Below are 20,124 nucleotides of genomic sequence, written 5' to 3' on the forward strand. Positions count from 1 at the left end.
CTATGCCATGAAAGTTGTCGTGTCAACACTCTTTTGCGTGATGTCCTTCCCTCACAATGGAAATATTGTGATGGTTGATCAATTTTCATACATTTATCTTGCTTCAACTACCTGTCATTTGACACCCCTGAATGTTCCTTATATGGAAGTGGTACCTACCCTATCATGGTTTAATTATGTGGCAACCTATCCCATATTTTTAGCTATGTTATCACTCAGGTTGTTCCCAAAAGTTGTAAGAAATGGAATACAGCCGAGGTAACCACAGACCAATCTTTTAGATATAGATTCTAGCCAATCTGCATCCAGAGAGGGCTCTCTCTTTATGATTTAGCTTTGTTTTTCAAAGGTTTTAGGCTAGTTATGAAGTACAAGGGTTTTTTTTTGAGTTTGGGTGATGAAATTCAATATAACAGAGATGTAAATTGAAGAGTTCAGTCCATTGGGCATGATGGAGTCAAAAGGAGGATGGTTTCCTGGATTTGGTTTCTAACAGAAGATGGCATCACAGAGCAAGGTAGTCAAACAATGGAACAATTAAAGGCTGGAATCAGATGGAATGGACTCAAATGGGTGAAGGGCAGTTAAGAATCCTTCATCATATTGAAAGAGGGAAAGTGAAAGCTTACCGACAAAGAGAAATTAAGAATTCTTTATCAAAAAATCGACATGAGAGAATCAGGGGAAACATGAGCAATTAAGAATTCACTGTTTATTCTAATTCTGAAGAAAACACAGAGAATAGTAAAGACTAAAAACAGAGTGCAGCTAAGCAAATTCTGGATTAATCTTTTTCTCTACTATTTAGATCATGAAACACAGATGATATAACAGACAAGAAACTATAAACACAAGGTAGAAAGTACTCATTGATCCATGGATTGATTCAAGAATTCTGTGACAGGTCTTCTGCATCAATTATTCTTCCAGTAAACCAGACAACAGTTTGATCCCAATAGCTTTTTATTCCAAAGTTCAGTATTTACAACAAAGTCTAGAGAAATCTACACATACCCAACCTCTTCAAAACTCTGATGAAGAGGGTATTTATACAACAAAAATATGTACAACAGGTATCTCATAAAAGCTCTGAGATAATATCTAAGTTTAACCTAAAGTAATTTACAAGCAAAGTAGATAGAAACGGCTCGGAAAAGATATCTGATGCTGTGTTGGAGGCTGGCTCTTTAGGGTTCAGCTTGCAAGTGTCCTTTGTAGCTCTGTGTCGACTGTTTGCATTAACTGTTCTTTAACTTCTGACCTGCTTCTCTTAGTCAGCTCAAATACTCTTTAATGCTGACTTGACATGCCTTTATTTTTGCACTGATACTCTTTAAAGCTTGATCTGATACTCTTTGACTTGTTTGGATCCTTTTTAATGCTCCTCTGCTACTCTTTATCGCTGATCTGACTCCTGCTCACTGTTGTTTTGCAATTCATGTCTTGGACGGTTTCCACTGGCTGGGGCAGCAAGTATCTCTGTTCATCTCTATTTCCCTCTTTTGCGGGCTTAGAAATCGTCTGCTTGCTTTCAACTGTGTCTAAGAGGGAGAAAAACTGCAAAATGGCGGGTTTGTCGAGACCGAGCTTGTCGATGGAGCTTTTTTGATCCACAAGCGGTTGAAACATTGGAACTGAGTCGGTCGATTGCATGCCTGGAGCGCCGCTCACAGAAAAAATATAACAAAAATGACTCTTTCCCCTTTAATTGAATAAAAGAATTTTTGGCGAGAAAATTTGATTTTTTGGACGGGTGACATTAGCATGATATCAGCGGGGGTACAGAATAGATGACGTGGTGGGTGAGATGGCAGGTGACATCAACGAAGGACAGATGACGTCAATGGATGACATCAGCAGGAGGGAGGGTGATAAATGGTTTTTCCTGCACCGCTTCTGGGCTAGGGCGGTTTCGGGCGGAGAGGGAGCGATCAATGCGGGAGCACGACGCATGTCCCGGGTACAGTGCAAAAACCACCAGTTCTCTGAGACTTAACTTTCGATAATGGCGGGGGTAGTGAAATGATCGTGGACCATCTGATGTGGAGCTATTGATCGGACGACAAGCACTTAGCGGAGATGGTGGGAGGTTAATGCGTGGGACTGGTATATTAAATCAAATGTTTTTTAATGGTTTCAGGGTTAATTTCATCGGTCGGGTTGCGGGTTTGGTTATTTAATTAACCAAAGGTTAATAAATCCCAATGTTGCGTGCAAAGGGTTGTTAATAAGCTCCAAATGAACCATTAATTCCCAATTTTTAAACAGTGATATGGTTTATAATTAAACCGGGGCGGGGAATATTAATACATGGGGTTTTTGATGTTATATATACATAATACGAGAGGGGTATATTTGCGTGGGTTTTAAATAATAAAGTTAATTGTTAATATGAGATTTTGAAACGAGAGCGCTAAGTATAATGTTAGGAAACTTAGGCTTTAAAGGGGAGAAAGAGTTTATACAAGAAATATGGCTAGCCCCTAAGTAAAATAGATCCTTACTTAGGAAAATGTTATGGAATGAGATGAGTGATTTAGTGATATTAAGCAGATCTTAATATCTCTGGGGGAAATTAGTAAATGATTTAGGGAAAGGATGAAGGGGAGTTAGACATGCCTCGCTTGAGCTGCTCCAAGGGTATCTGCTTTGCACTTGTGATAGAGGTAAATTTAACACTTTGAGAGACAAAATTTATCACAAGTCTCATTCTGCAACATCAAAACTGCCTACCCTACCTACTTTGCCTAACATTTTTTCTTCTTTACATTTGGGTGCACTTAGACTGGAAAACCCTTTTCAATCTTCTTTTCTTTACATGGTAAGCCTACCTAAGTCTGCACTTATTTCTTCCAAGGGCTCAGATTAAATAGTTGAACTCCTTTGCTTCTCTACTTATCTACCTATCTGCCAAGATTAAACAGTTTGGACAGATTTTATTCTCTATCTATAAAACAGGAAATTGAAAACATGAACTGGCCAAGATTAAGTTGTTTGGCCATTCATCAATTGTGGCAAAAAGTTCAACAAGTTGTACATGATGCTCTATTTGCAGAAAATGAAAAAGTAGTGGCATTTGGACTTGCACACTTTCCTGTTCTTTTTTTATTTGGGGTTCATTTTTCATTTTTTCTTTTGACCATTTATTTTTTTCACCCTTTGATTTTTATTTTAGGGTATACCCTCTTTACATTTTTTAATTTTTTTGATTTTTTCATAATATGGAAAACCTTTGCAAAAGGGATGAACATATTACAGAGCTCAATCAGTCAATCATGAAATATGACACCTATAACTATAGGAGTATAACACTGGCTCCACTTGGGGATGGATTTCCCTCGTGAAAAGTCAAGAACAACAGGTCAAATGGCCTTCTGCATAACTTTTGCTCTGCTCTGAAATTTTCCTTTTGCTAGTTGCTTTATTGTATATATGACAGCACACTTGTGGAGCTTAGGGCCTTTCTCTTCGGGCTTCAACTGCAGCAAGTTACTATGCAATCAACACTTAAACACATTTTTTCATTTTTTCTTCCTCCTTGAATCCTACTTGAGAACCTTATCACTTGGGTAGGAACTTGTAGCCTTGGTCCTTTTGATCAAAATATTCTCAATATTTTCCTACACAACTTGAGATCTAACCTAAAACAAAGAGGGCTGCAACTTTCAAACCAAATTAGTAAATCATCAAAATCTTGGATTCAAACATTTAAGGATTTATTTTCTAACTTATTGAAAACTGAATTAAAATAAATTGAAATCCTACCTACTTTACTCTAATCAGCCTTCTGACTGTTGGTTAGGTAAAATGAAATAACCAATGCAACCACTTAAGCATTATATACATCAGTGACCAGTATTGCTTGTGTTTGATGGTGTTTAAAATTGAGATCTTGCAATCAAATTTGGCTTTATTAACCTGTGAGAAGATAAGGAAATTCCTAATCTCCTTTGCTGAATCTAGAAACTATACAAAAGGATCCTGAAAAATATATACACTAATCTCGAACTGATTCAAACAAATGTACAAATGTCCTGGATAGCTCTCATGCCATGAAACTAAAATATCACCCTTGTCTTTATCATCATGTATGTTTTCAACTGTTATTTGTGGTGATATTTTAACTGATTGTAATGCCTATCTTGTGAAACCATTATCATCTTGTTTTTGACTCTCACAATCTGTTAATGGAGAAGAATTCTGATTTCTTTCATCATTCAACCTGTCAGCTGATGGATCATAAGAAACTTGGAAGGATTCTTGCAACTTATTACATATAGGTTCAAATGGAACTTGACAGATTTCTACAAGGTGCTCTTCTTTTTCTTTAAACAATTCAGATGATTCAAAACAAAGGGGCAAGGAATCAACTTGGGTTTTTTGATCATATGTTGCTGCTTCCAAGTCTTCTTCTGCAACCTGACATTTAATGGCATTTTGGGGCTGCAAATCTAAATATGACAAGTCTTGAACAACAACTTGATTGCCCTCTAGATGGTTAATATCAGGACTTGTTGACCTTTGATTTTTTATTGCATGATAGTTATCTTTGATAAACTGGAAAGAATCAAAACAAAATGGCAAAGTTCCTTTATTGATTTCAAAATTTTCTACACGTTCCTCCCCATTCTCATTGCTGCAATGAACAAGCTGACTTCTTTCAAGCTGTTGGTCCTGAATTTTGTTATTCCCCAAATTATCTTATGATTCCTCTACAAGGTTAATTTGGTTTTGAGGAACATAATCATCATCATATTGATCATATTTGGGTGAATTATTGAAAGAAGAAAAGTTATCGAATGCACACATCAGACCATGAGATTGCTCCTCCACATATTGTTCTATGAATCTGTCTTCTGATCTATGGTAGGTTGAGTTGGTAGAAATTTTTTCATGAGTATCAACCCTTTCCTCTTGTGAAACAAATGTGTCATGATGATTTTGAACAAAACTTTCAACTTTCATTGTGATCTCCTGTATCATTTCCTCTGCTTTCTTTATCAAAATGTCAAGTTTTTCCTCCTTCTCTGTTTTCAACTTTTCTTTTCTAATTTTCAGGTTAACCTCTACATCCACTGCAATGTTCTGCATCTGTTCCATAGTGGAGGGGTTTCTCTCTCTCAGATGAAATTCTATCTTTGAATAAAATGATCTTGGGTAATGCAGTAAAGCTGAATCAGGGGGAGGTTTTATATTCAATGGTATCGAATGATAGATTTGATTGAACCTGTCTGAAAATTGTTGCACTGTTTCATCTGGATGTCTTTTTAACTAATTATATTGTTCTATGATCATGAGGAGATTGACCTTGATTATCCATCTATCAAGGAAGAGTTTGAGAAACTGCTCAAGTTTTCAGATGCTTGCCTCAGGCAGGGCTTTGAACCAACTCCTGACTTTGCCTTGCAAAGAAAGAGCAAAAAGACTAATACTCACATCCTCTTCATCCACTTCAAATAATTTAATATAATCTTCAACAACTTGGATATGTTTTTGGGCAGTGACACCATTCTCTCCATCAAACCTAGGGAGATACTTGGGATAATCATTAGGGAAAGCATGGAGTGTAGGAGGCAAAATGAGTGGTTTATACCTATCAAGAACTTTATGAGGTACTAGAATATGTTCAGGGATTGGCTGTTTAGTCTCAATTTTTGGGTTCTCCTTAATTCAAAAATGATCTTCATAAGAATTAGAAGACTACTGTTCCCATGTGTAAGGAGACTTTTCATCTACTTTTTTGGAAGGAAAATAATAAAAATTTAATCTAAAGTCATCTCTAAAATACAATATACGTTGAAAAATCTTATCAATGAGAAAGAACATAATGTCTTCGATAACAATCCAAATTAAAAGCCTGATCTTTTCATACAGTTCTTTCAGGTTCATTTCTCCAGTGGAGTCTTGATTGTGAAATTTATGTGGAGTCGCCAGGTGGATGATTTTAACCTTTGTGTGTCTAATCCCTGTCCACCATCACAGATCAGATCTAAACCTATAAAACAGTTCTGAAGAAAAGGTTTAGTTTCTCCAGGAAACAAATTTTTTGAGTTTTTTATGATTATTTTGATTTTTTTATGATTTTTTCAAAACAACTTTTATGATTTCTTTAAGAGGCTTTAGATATGAGATTTAAACTTTCTTAAAGACTTTATTTGACAAGAGGAACTGATCAAGCATTTGAAACCAACTATTCAAACCATAAGTTAGACCGGAGATAGACTGAAGTAGCATTTATTTACTTCTGCAATTGCAAAGCATAAGCAGTTTCAAAGGCTACCTGGCTAACTTCAAGCTCCATCTGTAGCTTATATAGAAAACAGTAGCAACAAATAATTATTCAGGTCCCCAGTGGAGTCGCCAATGGTGTTATCACCCAGGTTGTTACCAAAAGTTGTAAGAAAGGGAATACGGCCGAGGTAACCATAGACCAATCTTTTAGATATAGATTCTAGCCAATCTGCATCCAAAGAGGGCTCTCTCTTTATGATTTAGCTTTGTTTTTCAAAGGTTTTAGGCTAGTTATGAAGTACAAGGGTTTTTTTTTGAGTTTGGGTGATGAGATTCAATATAACAGAGATGTAAATTAAAGAGTTCAATCCATTGGGCATGATGGAGTCAAAAGGAGGATGGTTTCCTGGATTCGGTTTCTAACAGAAGATGGCATCACAGAGAAAGGTAGTCAAACAATGGAACAATTAAAGGTTGGAATCAGATGGAATGGACTCAAATGGGTGAAGGGCAGTTAAGAATCCTTCATCATATTGAAAGAGGGAAAGTGAAAGCTTACCGACAAAGAGCAATTAAGAATTCTTTATCAAATAATCAACATGAGAGAATCAAGGGAAACAAAAGCAATTAAGAATTCACTGTTTATTCTAATTCTGAAGAAAACACAGAGAATAGTAAAGACTGGAAATAGAGTGCAGCTAAGCAAATTCTAGATTAATATTTTTCTCTACTATTTAGATCATGAAACACAGATGATATAACAGAAAAGAAACTATAAACACAAGGTAGAAAGTACTCATTGATCCATGGGTTGATTCAAGAATTCTGTGACAGGTCTTCTGCATCAATTCTTCTTCCAGTAAACCAGACAACAATTTGATCCCAACAGCTTTTTATTCCAAAGTTCAGTATTTACAACAAAGTCTAGAGAAATCTACAAATACCCAACCTCTTCAAAACTCTGATGAAGAGGGTGTTTATAAAACAAAAATATGTACAACAGGTATCTCATAAAAGTTATAAGATAATATCTAAGTTTAACCTAAAGTAATTTACAAGTAAAGTAGAAAGAAACAGCTCGGAAAAGATATTTGATGCCGTGTTGGAGGCTGGCTCTTTAGGGTTCAGCTTGCAGGTTTCCTTTGTAGCTATGTGCCGACTATTTGCATTAACTATTCTTTAACTTCTAACCTGCTTCTCTTAGTCAGCTCGGATACTCTTTAATGCTGACTTGACTTGCCTTTAGTTCTACACTGATACTCTTTAAAGCTTGATCTGATACTCTTTGACTTGTTTGGATCCTTTTTAATGCTCCTCTGCTACTCTTTATCGTTGATCTGACTCCTGCTCACCATTGTTTGGAAATTCATGTCTTGGACAGTTTCCACTGGCTAGGGCAGCAAGTATCTCTGTTCATCTCTGTTTCCCTCTTTTGCGGGCTTAGAAATCCTCTGTTTGCTTTCAACTGTGTCTAATAGGGAGAAAAATTGCAAAATGGCAGGTTTGTCGAGGCTGAGCTCATTGATGGAGCTTTTTTTATCCACAAGCGGTTGAACATTGGAACTGAGTCAGTCGATTGCATGCCTGGAGCACTGCTCGCAGAAAAAATATAACAAAAATGACTCTTTCCCCTTTAATTGACAAAAATATTTTTTGGCAGGAAAATTTGATTTTTAGGACGGGTGACGTCAGCGGGGGTACGGAATAGACGACATGGCAGGTGATGTGGCAGGTGACGTCAGCAAAGGACAGCTGATGTCAGTGGATGACGTCAGCCAGAGGGAGGGAAGTAAATGGTTTTACCCGCACCGCTTTTGGGCTAGGCAGTTTCGGACGGAGAGGGAGCGATCAATGTGGGAGCACGACGCGTGTCCCGGGTACGGCGCAAAAACCACCAGTTCCCCGGGACTTAACTTTCAATAATGACAGGGGTCACGAAATGATCGCGGACCGTCTGATGTGGAGCTATTGATCGGACGACAGGCGCTTAGAGAAGATGGTGGGAGGTTAATGCGCAGGACCGGTATTTTAAATCAAATGTCTTTTAATGGTTTTGGGGTTAATTTCATCAGTCGGGTTGCAAGTTTGGTTGTTTAATTAACCAAAGGTTAATAAATCCCAATGTTGCACGCGGAGGGTTTTTAATAAGCTCCAGATGAACCATTAATTCCCAATTTTTAAACAGTGATATGGTTTATAATTAAACCGGGGCGGGGAATATTAATACATGGGGTTTTTGATGTTATATATACATAATACGAGAGGGGTATATTTACGTGGGTTTTAAATAATAAAGTTAATTGTTAATATGATATTTTGAAAGGAAAGTGCTAAGTATAATGTTAGGAAACTTAGGCTTTAAAGGGGAAAAAGAGTTTATACAAGAAATATGGCTAGCCCCTAAGTAAAACAGATTCTTACTTAGGCAAATGTTATGGAATGAGATGAGTGATTCAGTGATATTAAGCAAATCTTAATATCTCTGGGGGGAATTAGTAAATGATTTGGGGAAAGGATGAAGGGGAGTTAGACATGCCTCGCTTGAGCTGCTCCAAGGTTATTTGCTTTGCACTTGTGATAGAGGTAAATTTAACACTTTGAGAGACAAAATTTATCACAAGTCTCATTCTGCAACATCAAAACTGCCTACCCTGCCTACTTTGCCTAACATTTTTCTTCTTTACATTTGGGTGCACTTAGACTGGAAAACCCTTTTCAATCTTCTTTTCTTTACATGGTAAGTCTACCTAAGTCTGCACTTATTTCTTCCAAGGGATCACATTAAATATTTGAGCTCCTTTGCTTCTCTACCTATCTACCTATCTGCCAAGATTAAACAGTTTGGACAGATTTTATTCTCTATCTCTAAAACAGGAAATTGAAAACATGAACTGGCCAAGATTAAGTTGTTTGGCCATTCATCAATTGTGGCAAAAATTTCAACAAGCTGTACATGATGCTCTATTTGCAGAAAATGAAAAAGTAGTGGCATTTGGACTTGCACACTTTCGTGGTCTTTTTTATTTGGGGTTCATTTTTCATTTTTTCTTTTGACCATTTATTTTTTTCACCCTTTGATTTTTCTTTTAGGGTATACCCTCTTTACATTTTTTAATTTTTTTTATTTTTTCATAATATGGAAAACCTTTGCAAAAGGGATGAACATATTACAGAGCTCAATCAGTCAATCATGAAATATGACACCTATAACTATAGGAGTATAACAAGCTACCAATGCAAGCGTGCATCTCACTGTCTACTCGACTTATTTTGACTTAGATATGGTAGCTGACATGATCAAAACATCAATGGGGGAATTTGAATATGATTTTATTATCCCTATTGATCTCGTTGACATGTGTTCCTTCTAGAGAATTTTTATTCCATCTGATGAAGATCTCTTGGAACCCATGATTGAGGTGTGTCCCTCGGCATGTGTTCCTCCCAGATGGAAGCCATGATCAAGGATCATGAAGATGGTTATTTTCCTATGTCAACCTTGTTAAAAAATGAAATAGATCTCATGAGGATAGTTATTTTACTATGTCAACCTCATTAAAAATTGAGATAGGTTTTTACGATTATAATTATTTTTGTTTCAAGCTCGCATAAACATAAAACAAGTCACCACGAGAATGGTTCTTTTACTATTTCAACCTTGTTAAAAAATGAAACAAATCCTTGAGGATAGTTCTTTTACATTGTCAACCTCGTTAAAAAATGAAACAACTCTTCACGAGGATAGTTGTTTTACTGTGTCAACCTCGTTAAAAAATGAAACGGGTTCCATGAAGATAATTCTTATACTATGTCAACCTTGTTAAAAAAATGAAACAGGTTCCATGCGAATGGTTCTTTTATTGTGTCAACCTCGTTAAAAAATGAAACACGCTCTTATGAGGATAGTTCTTTTAACTTTGTGAACCTCCTTAAAAAATGAAACAACTCTTCATGAGCATAGTTATTTTCATGTGTCAAGCTCAGTAAAAAATGAAACAAATCCTCCCCTAATTGAGTCACGTTTTTCATATGATCTCGTAAATGAACCTTCATTTCATCCACCTATTAGTAACTAGTAGTCTACTCAGGTGAATGAAATGAAGTTTGGCAGGCATGTGCCCTTGCATTCATTATGTTGGGGGCATGAAAACTTATCTCAAACACAGTTTTCTCTGTTTCAAGCTTGTGTAAAACCACCCTCCAGCACAATTTTTCTTTGTTTCAAGCTTGCGTAAAAATGAAACTTACCTCGAGTCCATTTGGGTTATTATTTTCAAGACTCGTTAAACTCATGAAAATCTCAAGCTTATTTTGCTATCTTTTCATGCTCATAAAACACATATGAAAATGCTGAGTTCTTTTTGTCTTCTCCTGCTCATTAATTAAATTGAAAGTTAGTAAGATGAGTATATTTTTATCACTTTTTCAAACTCGTTAAAACTTATGAAAATTTGAAACCATGGAGCCCTCTTTTAATCCCTTTTAAAACTCTTGAAATATGAAAAGATCATTGAGTACTTGATTATTCAAACTCATAAAAGTAAATGAACAACTGTCTACTCAGTATAAGTTTACCCCTTTTACGAACTGAGCTAGGACTGTTTACGAAAAAGGTATACGTTGATCAAACATGGTCAATAGAGTTCTCTCTTGTATTATTTTATCCCTTTTCGGACTTGAGAGGCTAAATTTATGAAAAAGAATATGATGGAGTCTACTTATGTTTTTCTTCCGACTCTCTAAAACTGAAAAACATCGAGCTTTACTTTCTCTTGGCTTGTTAAAATTTTACGATAAAAGAACTGAAATAGTTTCATTTTTGTGTCTTTTTCAAACTCTTAAAAGAAAATGACATTGAGTTACCCCATTATTGGACTCGTAAAAAATTAAAAAATATAGGAATCGTGAAGAATAACGAGATCGAACCATTCCTTCCTAGGGTTCATGAAAAATACTTCGATGGACTCATCCAAAGGATGAGCTTACAGGAAAAGCAAATGTTATCCTCCTCAAGCTTGTAAAAAATAAAGAGGCACTTGCCAGTAATGGTGAGGGAAAATTGAGAAGAAAAGTTCATTTCTTGTATTTTGGGTCGTATGTCTCTCTTGAACATGACACTCTGTCACATATCTATTCGAGTTGGGGACTCCATTTGTCTCATAGTTAATTGAACCTTATTGAAATTCTTGAGTTGGCTTTGGGTATTATTGTTGAGTCAAATTCTGCCAAGTCATTTTTTTGTGTCGCCAATATGTTCAAGAGAAGTCTAAACCTAAGTTAAAATTACCTTTCAATTTGTAGCCTTCAATCGCGTCGAACATCCCTAAGTCAGTCCTTACAAACGGCTCTTCAAAACTTGACATTAGTTTCATGTTGTAGGCATTCCTAAGACGAGTCACTTCCTATCGACTTCATCTCATTATCTAGGAAGTTGATCTAGAAACCTTTAGTACCTTGAAGCCTGCATGCCTTAATGGCAGGTTTCTCGCCTTCGACGATAGGTTATCATCATTGACCTTCAATCGAATGATTTTATGAGTGTTTGAATTCAAATCATCTATTCACACTTCATGGATTGTACTGAAAGTACTTTGAGAACCATTGTCATTGTTGGTGGGTTCTCTCTCTTTTTTTAACGGCTCACATCATTGACCAGTAATCAAGTGGTTTCTTCCATGTTCAACTTCAAGACATTTGCTCACATGGCTAGATTCGTACTATGGATCGAGAGATGGATATCAAGACCCTGGATCTAGTTTCATTCATCTAGGTTGCAAGGAGTTTGGTATTCATGAATATACAAAGAGTTTTATGTTTGATAGTTGCATCCATCGTATATCTACTTTGACATGATGTATTTCCATATTGTGCTTTAAGACTTTTATGTTCTGAGTAAGGGAATGCCTACCTCAATGATGATTATTATATTTCATTGTAATACTTGATTGATTGTTGCAAGTTTCTAACCATGATCTCTGATCCAATCCTTGATATGATAAAGTACTTCAGTCTCCAACTTTTCTAACTTCGCACTTTAGGGGGGAAATCACTTCATTTTGTCACTATGACAAATAATAATCAAAATTGGATCTCTCACCATCCATCCAAGTGTCATCAAGCAATCCCTTGCAAGTCAACAACTTATATACCTTGAATAAAGTGGAATTTCTAGTTCTCATGGTACAAAACCTTGATTTTGAGCATCTACGCAGTTTTTCTAAAGAAAACCACACATGTGCAGTTTCTTCCACTGTAAACTGCATTTTTTATGGAACTAATTCCCATTCTTCAAGGAGCCCTCATCCCTTTTTTAGTGGCCGATCTCATCCTTCGACTAAGGATCTAAAACTACTTCCTTTTGGCCTATTAATCAAGCCATAGGTGGGAGAATTGAGGGAGGCTAGTGAGAGTAAGTTTATGTTGGAGTAAGCAGGTTTGAGAGCTTATAATTCTTGGAGAGGATTGATATCAATGGGAGGAGCTTCACAACATCAAGGCACAAGTTTTGTATCTCCTTTATGTTTTTGAAATTAATACAAACAATCATTTCTTCTAACTTCATTTTTTAATGGACTAATTGATCAATTTCATGGATGGTTTATGTTATTTATACTCTTCCATTGGAATGATGTTATTTATATTTTTTTCATTGGAATGATGTTTGTTACTAGTCTCCTTCATCACTAGTTTGAATTACTGTATCATTTATGTTTCATATGCCTTTGATCCTTTGATTGTTTCCATGTGTGAAAATCTATATGGAGAAGATGCGCTAAATCCCAAAGGGGTATATTCATCAAGCATGTCATAATAATATCTGAATTTCCTTTTCCCACCTTGATAACTTATGATTCAAGAAAAGATAGATTCAGGGAAGGAATTAGCTTGATTGTCTGTTTGTTTCTAGTTTCCTTTTAGGATCTAGGGAGATCGCTCTTGTTTGCAAGAGGGATTTATCTGCTTAACACTTACCATATTGCATAAAAACTACTCCCATAACATATTCACTTGCATATATCTAACTTTCAAATGGTTGCTTGAGATATAGAAGTGTTAGAACTGGTATTGTACTAATCTTCTCTTTCAATGTGTCGAAGGTTTTATATTGTTTTCCTCCTCACTGAAAGACATGTTTAACACTTGTCAAAGCATGTAATGACACTGCAATAAATGTGAAGTTAGAAATAAACTTTATCCAATATTGGGTTTCTCCCAAAGAGCTCCTAAATTATGTTACATTATTGGGCTTAGGCCACTTAACAACGAATTCTACTTTAGAGGGATCTATTTTCAATTCACCACCCCCTACAATATGAGTTAATTATATGTTGTATTTGTTACAACCACCCTCCAATATGAGTTAATTATATGTTGTATTTGTGGAATCCTTCTTGGAAGTGTGCATGAAAGTTTATCAAAAAATAAAAAAATAAAAAATCATCCCTATAAAATAGGGATTCACTAATTAGTTTCCCAAAGATGACGCACTCAATATTTTGGGAACTTTCAACCAAGTGTCACCTTTTCCTTGATTTTAGGCATGTGCATCATAAACCTCAATCAATTCATATCTATTTAATTAACTCCCCTAGAGCTCATTTTTACATTTTATCTTGGATCTCTAGCATTCCCAAGGATATCAAGGAGCCTTCGATCGAGTTTGTAGCATTTTTCTAGGTGAGTTTTGCTTTTGTCGACTTTTGTCAATTTTTCCCTTTCTTTTTGTCATTTGGATTCTACGATTGTTGTTTTTATTGTTTCTTTTCATTTTTGGTGATGTTTTAATGTATATTATCTTATACAAGTGTTATTTTGGTTCATCATTCACCTTTCATAAGTGTTTCATTAGTTTTCTTGTTTTTTCCCATTAGTGGTCATCTTTGCAGCGACTCTTCTCACATGTTTGTGTTCCGTTTTTCACACTAATATTTCGCACTTGTTTTGCACTGATATATCCATACTTAGTCATATTTTCACTTTAACATGCACCATCACTCATATTTTCTTGTTTCCCACACTCTCACCGGGCATATTTTCCCTTCCCTTAGCTAATTTTTACCTTTTCTTACTGGGCATTATGCAAGTCTAGAGCTCAAGTTGCAAGCTTATCATTTGAGACTATGCAATGCATAGTATAGTTTGACCCAACTACGCATCGCACATTTCTAGGGTTCAATCCCTCACCCTTGGCCATTGATACTGCACAATGTGAGGTCCCTCCCATAGTCTTCCTAGGCTGGATTTTGCATTACATAGCCTCTAGCCTCAAGATGCATCACTGGCTACTGATACTATGCAATGCGTAGTTTCCTCAGCCATTTTCTCTCCCTCACCTCAGAAATTGTGCAATCCTCCTCATCACCTCACTAGCTTGTTTCTTGATCTTACTCTAGAAGTTGATTTGTTGAAGCTAATTAATGTTTTCCATGAGTGCTTTTTCCTCTCACAGGTATTGTAGGTGTTGGGAATTTCTCTTCATCAGTCACTATTATCATGGCGCCAAGAGAACCACTTCAAAGGATATAACAGAGAGCAGTACTGGGGAGGCAATTGAGAGTACACCAATTTACTTTCTAGTATACTAAGACACTCAACTATTTATGGAAAAGGAATTAGATATTACATGAAAGAATGTGAATGAAATTTTCTCAGAAAGGACCTTCAAAGAATATCTGGAAGACCAACAGGTGTATGTTAATATCTAGAGGTAGGGATTACATAGGATTGCATGCAGGGATCCAACATTCCCATGCGCAGATGTTACGACCTGGATACTGTCTCACGCAGATCCAAAGACTATGACTCTTGGCAGTATTATTGGGTAGAGACTTGATTCTTTTCTAGTAGTAGACTATCATCTCATGTACCACTTACCTGAGCTAGAAGCACTCATGGATTCATACTTCTATGAAAAGACTAACCAATTGAGCACCAAGGAGATTATTAAAGGCTGGGTGAAAGAGCCATCAAAGTTTTGTCAGACACCCACCAACACATACAAGACAAAATATATCAAGAGGGTATAAAAGTTGTTTATCATCCTATGTTGTAGAATCTATAGCCATCGGAGCATAAAGACCTTTCTTGAAGGGTAGGCTTTCTTATTGGAGTAGGTTGTGAATGAAGGTAAACCATTCAACTAGTCACATTTGCTAGCTCTGCAGCTGCGGATCCATGTGTCTAACACCCTTAGTCCTCCTAAGGCTGTGAAATCTAGATTTTATATGTCTACATATATACTAGATGCAATCTATGCACATAATCCATTCCCTAGCATGAATTAGACTTGGACACCACGGGAGCCTCCCGTGTAGGTTTATTGCAAATTTCTTTCGAAGTGCAGCCACATAGGAGTAAAGGAGAAGCTCATTGATCACTTCCTCATTCTGTTATACAAGATGATCTTTGAGGAAGATCCACATTACATGTCACATGGGTCAATGGAAGCAGTATCACCAATAGCAGATTGGTTTGCCTCACTAGATGACACTTTCCCCATGGTATTCGGTGAACATAAGTCATCGTATCCTTTACCAAGGTATTCCACCAACAAGTTAGTCATGCAAGGGGTTGTGTATCATATATCCGCAGGTTTATCAGCAACATTTCATAGGACATCACCTTGGCCTATCCTTCCTTTACAGATTGGATTGTACAAGATTAAGAACTTGAAAGTTATAGATACCAAAAGGAAGGTGATAAAGAAATTTTCATTTGGTACTCAGAACTTTAATTTTTACAATTCGAGGAGTATTTGCAAAGACCACTATACGAGAATCCATTTTTAGTGGCTAAGTAGGACCTTTCATTAGTCAAAGTAGGATGGATGGAGGAATTGTTATAATGTCTTCAAGCCCTACGAACCAATCAGTTTGGTAGGAACTTCACAGGTTTCTGCACAGTAGGCAGGCACTCCAAAGGAAGCACCAATAGAAGTGCACAACCTAGTGTGCTTGAATGGAAAGAGGAAGCTTATGCACAGTCTAGTGGGAGAATGAATCCTTAATATGAAAGCAGATCCAGCCATTATTAAACCAGCTTTAGCAGTAGAGAAGAAGAGGAAATAGAGGTTGCAGGAAGCAGAACGAAAGAAGAGGAAAGAAAAAGCACAGAATAGGAAAGAAGAAGAAGAGAAGCAGAAGAAAGAAGAAGAAGAAAAGTGAATATCAGAGGAAATAGCATAAAAAATAGTGCAGAGACAAGCTAAAGAGCTATAACATAACCAACAATCAGAGGAGGATATAAAATAGATGTAGGACAAAGAGATTGCTCAAGAGATAGAGGAGTTGATCAAAATTCAAGACATGGAGCAATCAGAGCCATAGAAACAAGATGTCGACCTAATGCCAAGTACACAACAGGTCACCATTCATTCTCCCCATCCTCCAACAAAACAATATCCAAGTGAGGAAAATGATATTTTTCCTCTTCATGATGGTCGGTGATGGATACATACAATATGACCTATGATGAGCTTCAGAAAAATATTGCACAAGCAAGGAAGAAACATTTTCCTGACAAACTCACATCTCCTGCATTCATCAAAGAAAGGGTGATTGTGATCGACACCAGAAGAAATCCAGGTGTCACTTTCACATCCAACTTGGCCTATGTAGGTGCTTCAATGTCAAATACAAATTATTTGTTGGTCGAGAACAAGAAATTGGAAAAGAACTTGTAGGTTTTTATGAAAGAGTTTGAACAATCTAAGAAGTAGCTTAGAATGTAGCTTCCGCACAGGTCCATCTAGAAGAACTAAAGGCAGTGATACTCAGTGAAGTATTGACACTACGAGAGACCATGTAGAGTGCTTATGAGGAGTTTTTTACCGTGCACAAGGAATTTGTCCACTTGTATGGCTTGCAACAACAGTGTGAATATTTTGTCAAAAATCTCGGGAATGTACAAGCTTCCATCATTGTCATGCATGAATGATCAATGCAATACAAAGGGGTGTCACTTGAATTGTGAAAGAAAATAGGGAAACAGATAGAACTGGAGAAAGAAAGGGTTCAAATGTTGATCCAGAACAACAAAAAACTCTCCTCATTCATTGGTAACATTTAATCCTTGTATCCATGGTTATATAATAGTCTGGAATTCTTGGTGAAATATCACAGGATCCCATGAGTCGGTTCACTCACAGAGATCAAGAACAGGAACCAGGTTAGGCAAGATATAGATGAATACTTGGAAGAATGGAGATAGGTTACCATAAATGAAGATCTTGAAGTAAACAGACATAGTATGCACAAGTACAATGGTGGCCATGTCCAAATCAATACAATTTTCCCTCTGCTCAAGACAACATTATTGATCGGTTCCAAGTCAGTGTACCTGGATGCCATGGAGACTAGAGTCTGCTTCCATCTAGAAACCATCGCATGGCTTGGGGATATCATCTCATAGTACAAAGCTTGGCACCACCACGTAATCAAGAAACATCAAGTGGAATTTATTGAGCTTGGGTTTCCCCAAAATCAAGCATGATATATTTTGTCTTATTAGGCTGCCTAGTTGGTTGTACCCAATTTTGCCTTATATGGGTATGAGTGTAAATTGTAATACTATCTTGTAATTAATTTGTAAGTGGAATTCCAAGTGTCAATATTGGAATGTGAAGAGTCACAATGTTATGTAATGAGCCATTTTCTAAAGAAGTTGAAGAGTCATGAGGGCAGTCCAGGAGTCACAAAGGGGAGTTGAAGAGTCACACCTCTTGATATAAATATATCATCATAACTCATGTAAAGGGATTTTAGGAGCCAAGATTTTGTCTTGGATTAGGCTTAGAATCAAGATATTGGGAGTTTGTGAGAGCCTTGGATTCTTCGTACCATAGAGGGATTATATTTACTTAGAGCAAAAGGTGATGTTGACTTCACATTCCACTATTGGGGCTAGTGGTCCATTAATGGTTTATGTATGATTGGAACTTTCACTTAATAAAAGCCCATAGTTGGCATGTTTTCATGCATATTTTGTGAATATAGTAGGACTATTCTTGTTATGTTTTAAATGTATGTTATTTAACTTACGCTTATGCTTATGAACTATTTGATTTGCATTGGTGTGAATCTCATTGAATGTGTGTTGTTTTTTAATTCCATCATTGTTAACTTGTGAACTATTTTGCATAATAACTTGTGGTGTCATTTATGTTCTTGTTTTCCTTTCAAGTTGTGTACTATTACAGGTTTCTAAGGGGCTCACTCATTTTCCCTTTCTTTTGGTAGAACCTTCATGCATCGCACTTGACTTTCAGCAGGGTCACACACTTATTCTCACCAAAGTAACTATACATCACTCTATGTGTTATTACAGCCAAGGCACTTTATTAAAAACCATTGCATCGCTAACCAGGTCATATTTTGGATGGGAATCCTACACAAAATGGTGTGAGGTCTAATTGGGACTTCATATCGGGGAGATCCCCTTAATGTTGGTAGGTCCAGCACTGTCAACATTTCTAGCACTAGAAGGAGGACCAGGTGAAAAGTTGAGCCCATGAAGTTTGTTTTGAACTTTCCATAGAATCTAATGGATTCTCCTCAAATCATAACCCCGACATGTTTTTCTAGAACCGTAAATCTGAAAGTGTCGATGAGAATCATTGATGACTTGTCAGATCTTTAAATTCAATGGTGAGGATGAAAAACCATTCTTGAGCACACCGCTCGCTTTCTTAGGTTTTGCACGAAACACAATATACCTTGCGAGGATGTTTCTTGCATTTTTCTTATGCTCAAATTCGAAGCATGGGTCAAGGAATGGTGTTACACATTGTCAACCATGTCCGTACACACTTTCGACCATCTTGTCAAAGATATTTTTCGTGCCTTTGACAGGGATGACTACATATTTGTTTTCAAGAAAATCATGTGATTGCAAAAATCACGTGATGAATCTATCAATGATTTTCACAATCATTCATTCACTTTTTTTTTGAATTTTCTAACTATGATATTGATTAGCCTTTAATGAAATATAAGTTTGAATGTATTGTTCACATTTTGATGAATCCACATGAATATGAATCTTTTGAATGTATCCCAGCATACACTAGTATTAGAGCTTATAAATATGTGACAAATGAAGTTGTTGTTCCAAGTGACTCTTCGTATTCCCCTCATTTAATAGCTCTACTTCTGCAGGTTGAGGTGGGAGGACTTGAGAATTCATCTGTTGATTTACCACCGTCTCCTCCCACCGCACATACTCATAGTTTTAGCATAGGTTTGGATTGTGAATCTGATGTTTGCGATGATGTTCTATCTCCTCATCCTCCATCTGTTGATTCCTTTGGTCCTCCTGATTTTGAGTTGTTTGGTTCACCTGTTTCAATTGTTTTTATTGATGTTCATGAGGATAAATTTCAATATGGAGTTAGTTTTGAGCAGCCAAACTGCAGTATCATTTATGATGACTATGTGTGGGAATCTATCTCTAAACAAGAATAAGATTGATCTTTCTCCTTCCGCACCTCTCCCTCATTATCTTGAAATTTTTCTGGTTCTTTCATTCCTATTGAATCTTGTAGGTAATTAGTTTCTAATTATGTTATTCCCAATCACACTCAGAATCATGGAATGTTAGTTTTCCATCCAAATACAATGAGGGAAATTCTTCTCTTCTTGATCTCTCCAATCCATCATCTCATCATTCTCAAGAAATAGAGGGTGAAATTTCTCGTTTTCAATCTTCCCCTCTTTATGATTCATCAGATCGGGAGGATTCTTCTCTTTTTGATCTTGAACTTTATGATCATGGTTGTCGTGATATTTTCACCCATTGATCTGGTAACGACTTATTTTTCCACTGTTGATTTTTAAAAGCCATTGGTATTTGATGATCTATCATCTGATGATTTGGAACTTCCGCAAGTTATCAAGG

At 36.5% G+C, this 20,124-nt stretch overlaps 1 pseudogene; it reads left to right on the top strand.

The window, feature by feature from the left end:
- Positions 1 to 19,691, top strand: part of LOC149246759 (UDP-glucuronic acid decarboxylase 2-like) — a 110,275-nt pseudogene extending 90,584 nt beyond the window's left edge.
- Positions 19,692 to 20,124: the final 433 nt, after the last annotated feature.

Source organism: Pinus tabuliformis, chromosome 7 (assembly GCF_031772625.1).
Source record: "Pinus tabuliformis cultivar Carrire ecotype Pingquan chromosome 7, CPIR1, whole genome shotgun sequence".
NCBI lineage: Eukaryota > Viridiplantae > Streptophyta > Pinopsida > Pinales > Pinaceae > Pinus > Pinus tabuliformis.